The sequence below is a fragment of the Triticum dicoccoides genome, chromosome 4A (assembly GCF_002162155.2).
Source record: "Triticum dicoccoides isolate Atlit2015 ecotype Zavitan chromosome 4A, WEW_v2.0, whole genome shotgun sequence".
Lineage (NCBI taxonomy): Eukaryota > Viridiplantae > Streptophyta > Magnoliopsida > Poales > Poaceae > Triticum > Triticum dicoccoides.
In genome coordinates this window covers 649,591,614-649,597,613 of record NC_041386.1, presented here as the reverse complement: position 1 = coordinate 649,597,613, position 6,000 = coordinate 649,591,614, and positions in this window count along the sequence as shown.

Sequence of the window (6,000 nt, the reverse complement as noted above, 5' to 3'; positions counted from 1 at the left end):
GCCGCCGACGCCACCACTGTAACCGCCGCTCCATGCCGCCCCTCCCCGTGCTCTTCGCTGCCTGCCGCGACGCCCGGAGCCGCCGCTCCGGCCGAGACCGAAGCCGCCGCCGTCGTCCTCCCCGACTCCGGTGATCGCCGCGGTAACCGCCGCCTCCCATCCGTTGGATCTGGATCCAACGATCCAGATCTTTCTGTTTTTTTTGTTTCGTTTTTTTAGAGAACGTTCGCTAGTTAGAGTTAGAAAGTGAGCGTTCGCTCAGTAGGTTTTTTTTCTGCTTATTTTACGTCAAGGACCTATCCGTGAATATAATTATTTCAGATTGGCCCCTAGTTTTCAAACGAGCACAACTTCTTACCCATTTATCCAAATCCAACGAAACCAACACCCACGTCTTCGTTATGAACCCCTCTATCCTTTAATCCAACTCAAACATGTTTTTGAAAAGTTTAAAATTTGAATTAGATCAGATTTGAATTCAAACTTCGTTTGATCATAACTTGAGTTTCGTAGCTCCATTTGAGTTGATTCTTTTTGCAAATCGAAGCTCTTGACCTAAACTTTATGATAAGGCCAAATTTACATAATTTTGATACTGTTAGAAATTGTTTTATGTTGCAAGAGTTATTTGCTTGGTTTTGAAGTTTTCTGAATTGTCTTCTTCGTTCTTTCTGATCTTTTGAGTGATTGCTTATGTGTGGTTACTATTGCTTGCTTACGATGGATTGACCGGAGTGTGACAAGTAGATCTATCAAGATTTTTTGAGTGTGAATCATCTTCATCAACATTGCAGGCAAGTTCACACTTTGATCATATCTCTTTCATACCCAGTTTTTATTGCATTAGATCAAACCTCAAACATTGCATGATTAGGATCTAATTAAATTGTGGGATGGGAAGTAGTTGAGGTAGTACCTATTACCTGTTTATTATCAAACCCTTGGGAGTTACTATTACGTTATGCTTATATTGCCATGCTATGCTCGTTGACGTGGATTGGGTTTTGAGATTTTTTCATGACAGATGTGAGATTGTTAATTAATGGTTTACTTAAGGTGGCAACTTAAACACACATCTGGGTGGATTGAGGCACCTGGGTATTCCAGGACTTGCCTGTTTTTCTTTTGGACCGCCACCCAGGCTCAAAGGGATCATGAGATTATTCATACTAGAAACTTCTGTGTGCAGCCACAAGCCATTATGGGCTCTGGCATAGTTGAGTAAGTCATGCGAACTCTTACAGGGTAGACTAGCAGATGTAGGGGAAAGTAGGTGTACCGGTCTATCCAACGTAAGGTGCTAGCACTTCTGAAAGGCTATGTCTCGGTCATCCGTTTCTCAAACACCATGTAGTGCAAGAAAACCAACGGAGGAGATCGAGTCTTGTGGGGAAAAGTGCGCAAACCTCTGCAGAGTGTACAAACTAATCATGATTAGCCGTGTCCCCGGTTATGGACGTCTTGACTATCTAGTTCTTGGATTATCCTGTTGATCTCATCACGTTACTTTAAATGAATATTGTTGGGTTTAATGATGTTACTTAATTGGGATTGAGAATGCTGTCAACCATTCTCAATGTTCAACAACCACCATGATAGTTCAATAAAATTTATTCCTTTGCAGCAGGGAAAAATTGGCTTTACGCAAAAACCTTATAACCATAGAGCTTTTCCACCAGCCATATATGCATATAGTGATAGCCATTGTTCATCATTTTCTCTATGGTGTGAATTTGCCAGTACATTCAATGTACTGACCCGTTTCGGGCTGCAATGTCTCATGTTGCAGGTTTCTTACGACGAGTAAGTGATACGTTAGGGTTACGATTTCTACACTCAACTTTGCCGTTGGTGTTGATGGGAATCCACAACCTTGTTACTTCCGCTATTTTGGATTTGAGGTAATAGTATTTACGTTACTTATACATGTGATTTACCTCTGTTATAAATCCTCGAGTACTGTGTGTGTCAGCATACCGATCCAGGGATGACACTTAAGCACAGAGACTTGATCCATTCGGGTCGGGTCGCTACAAGATGGTATCAGAGCACATGTTGACTGTAGGACGTGACCCTAGAAACTGGCAAGCCCATAGCAAAGACTTTTCTCTACAACTTTCCCTTTTCAAAAAGATCTTTTACCTCTCTTCTCTTCTGAGTTTATTCAACTTTCCCTTTTCAAAAAGATCTTTTACCTCTCTTCTCTTCTGAGTTTATTCAAATTTCCCTTTTACTGAGACTATACCCCTTTCCCCTTTTGACCACACGACTGATGAGATCACTCCAAGAAGTACAAGATATTGGACAGCTAAGACCACTTCGGAATGAGGAGTATTTTCCGTGCCTCTGAATAATGGAAACTACAACGGTTGAAGGCCGAAGACAAGTAGAATTTGAAGGCTCTGAAGAATTTCCAGATTTAGTATGACCTAGGAAGGCTACCCATATGGAACTTGGCAGACTATGGAAGTTGTCAATACCCGAGATCAAGGTGTATCGGAGAAAGACTGAAACAAGGAGTATGAGAACTCGAAGTTTTGTCAAAGAAGACCCTAAGGCAGGAGATATCAACTATGGAATGATAGCTCATGGGAATGACAAGAGCAGAAACACGGTTATCCTGATGTCATCGTCCGCTGATGCTATTGTCACCATGCTGAGTTAAGGATGCATTTCTTCAGAATGGATTGATGGAACAAGGCTGATGGAGCACCTATTAGTAAGATGAAGTTTTAACCTTAGCCGGTGTATCACCAGGATCTGGAGTGTTACATTAAGAAGTTAAGATGGACCAACAAGAAGTCGTATTTTGACAAGGAAAGTATTTTGAGAAAAACTCAGGACCCAGAAGCTGAAATAGCCAAATTGGAGGAACAAAACCTCGAGAAACCAGAGATTTGTCAAGAACTAGACCATGGTTCATGCCAAGGATGTTGAAACCTAGAAGTTTGAAATGCAACTCTGGAATATTAAAGGATGTCACGAGAGATTTCACGTCAACGGAGATGATGTGGCAAAAGAACTTGAGAAGGACAAGCACGATGGGAAGAAACCATCGGAGACATAAACAAGACTTGAAGAGTTGGCGATTTTGAAGATTTATTGACCCTTAGAAGACCAACCCCCTGTTTTATACCCACATTAGATGCGAAGTTTGTGAGCTGTCATTTGTTTGAAGTTTTTCTCGACAGCCACAATAAAATCTATCTTTTCAAAAACTTTTGTTTGTATTGTGTGCGTCCCTCTTGATCTCTCTTATCTCACCCCAAAACCCATGGACCCAATAGAGGATGAATGGAGATGAGCTTGTATTTTCGGGGCCGATGAGTCAATTGGAGACGGACCGATGGATTCAGAACATGGAGGATCACATGGAGAATAACCCTATAGTTGGACATGATATGACCCAGCATGCTCTTCAGTGCTTTGAAAGAGGTATTGCTACTTGGTGGAGAATGTACCAAACCATGAATGGATGGCAAGGAGTAACCACTTGGAAAGAATTTAAGTTGACTTTGCCAAAGTCTTGGTTTGTGTCCCAGAAGTTGAAGCCTTATGGAAAGGATATGAAGAAACCTTGTGCGTGCAAGATTTGTGGAGAAATAGGATACAACCATAAAAAACACAAGGATGAATGCCCTAATTGTGAAGGAAGTCACCCAGCTGAAGAATGCCAAACTAGGCAGATCACTTGTTTCTTGTGTGAAGGGACTACCCACTACCCTGCTCAGTGTCACATTTACCCCATGGTACAAAGAACCATCCAGCAGAAGAAAGAAGAAATGAAAGGAGCCCTCATGGAAATTTTAGAAGAAGGAAGAGGCGGAGGACACACCCAAAGAAGAACTAAGTAAACCCTGCACCAAGTCTTGCTATTCATGTGGAGAAGAAGGAAACATCTTCCAAAACTGTTTGAATGGGGATCAAGTAGAATTCCTGACAGAGGAAGTAGAAAATGACCCACAGGAAATAGAAGCCCTGATTGGAATGGAAAAGTCCAGGAAGAGAAAACGATTGGATTCCAGGAAGGACCTGAGTCATATCACTTGTTACAGGTGCAAGGAGTCAGGGCACTACCTCAACAATTGCCCAAAAAGGAAACCTTGAGACTTGTCAGAAGTAATATGTTTTAGTTGTAATGGAGCAGGGCACTTTGCCAGAGAATGCCCCAATGAGAAGGAAACTTGTGCTAGATAGTTGAGTTTGCAACAAAAGAAATGGAGTAGTAGAAGTGAGAACATTTTCTTTTATATTGAGGTGTTGAGTTGAGACATGTAATGGAAAAGCGAGAGATTGTAATCATTTGAGAATGAATAAAGTAGCATCGTTGGTACTGATATGGATTTTATGAGTTGTTACTCTATGAAGAAGGATTTTGACCATTTTGAGGATATGAGAAATATGGTCTATGGAAGATTTGTGCATTTTAAGGGTGGTAGTACCCTGTAAGAACCATTGACCCCTGGAAAAGATAAGGATACTCCACTGAGTGTATTTCGAACAAAATGAATACGAGTTTTGTCTCGATATGTTTCATACCCCAAGAGTGTGTGGGATGAAGTTGGAGACCATCAGTTGTTTAGACCAAACGTGATCAAGGAGTCAAAAGAGAGTGTTAAGTTGATTCGAGATAGACTGAAGGTAGCTCAGTCCAAGCAGAAGATCTATGTAGACTCAAAAACTCAAGGAGGTAGTCTATGAAATTGGAGATAGGGCATGTCTTCATGTGTTCCCTCTGCGAGGAGTTAAACGAATTGGAGTTAAGGGAAAGTTAGCCCCGAGATTTGTAGGACCATACCGAGTTTTGGAGCGTATGAGAGAAGTGGCCAACGAGTTGGAGTCACCCGAAGGACTTTCAGGAGTTCGTGATGTGTTTCACATTTCCCAGTTGAAGAAGTGCCATGCAGAGATGGCCAATATTCCCATGTAAGGACGCTTGACCCTGGAAAGGATAATGATATTCCACGAAGTGGAATATGGACTTCATAAGTATAAGTTTTTATCTCGGTACGAGGGATATCCCACGGGGATGAAGAGATAAATTACTATTGGATATAAAGGAGGTATGATGTCGGAAATATGGATCAATGGAAACTCCATGATGAGTCTGAGTAATCATGTCCTAGTTTGGTGCCAATAGAAGGAAGGAAGACAATACAATTGGATGGATTTAAGAATACTAGGAAGTTGGAAGTTGGAACAATGATCAGTTGCCCGATGATAAGTTCAAGGACTACAAGTGATGAGATGGGCCATAACCCACATGCCCTAGGACCTGCCAAGAAGCAAGCACATTCTTGCTGAAGGAAAAACCCTGGAGGAAGATACGACGTTTATCGACAGACGATTTTATAGGAGTTACGCAAAACCTGAGAGTTGTGAAGGAACGATAGATGGTTGTTGGCTTGCAGAATCTATGGATTTATCCGAACTTGGTTCGTCGACAAGAGAAATTCTGCAATGCTTGTGAGGATGACCGAGTGTTAGAATGCGAGATTCGCTAAACCGTATACAAGGTAATGATTTGGGTGCGGGATGGATTGATCACCATACCGACTTACTCTTATTATTCGCCTTACTATATGGGATGGTAAATCTGAGTGACTTACCTATAGTAGAGAGACGGCGATATTAAACCTTTTTTAAGCCTTAGAATGGTATAAGTATTTTTTCCCTTGTACAAGGCAGCTTTTGCCAACCATAGGTTATACGGTGAGATTCCACCCAGACCCATTTCCTGCAGGAGAAACCCTAAATTGTTGACCACCATGAGATATTGATAGTTGTTTAGTTTTGGCGCCAGACCCGTCAGCTAAGAAGACCCAGTCTTGGAATAACCTTACCAAGATGAAAAGACAGAAGAATTGAGGAAAAGGTTATGCCACTACCGGAAGAGCTCAGAGAAGGAATTTTCTCGAGGATCTGAAAAGACCGACACTGTCAAGAATAAGGATGGAGTATATGAGTTTTGATAGAACCGTAACCATGCTTCTAAGGGTG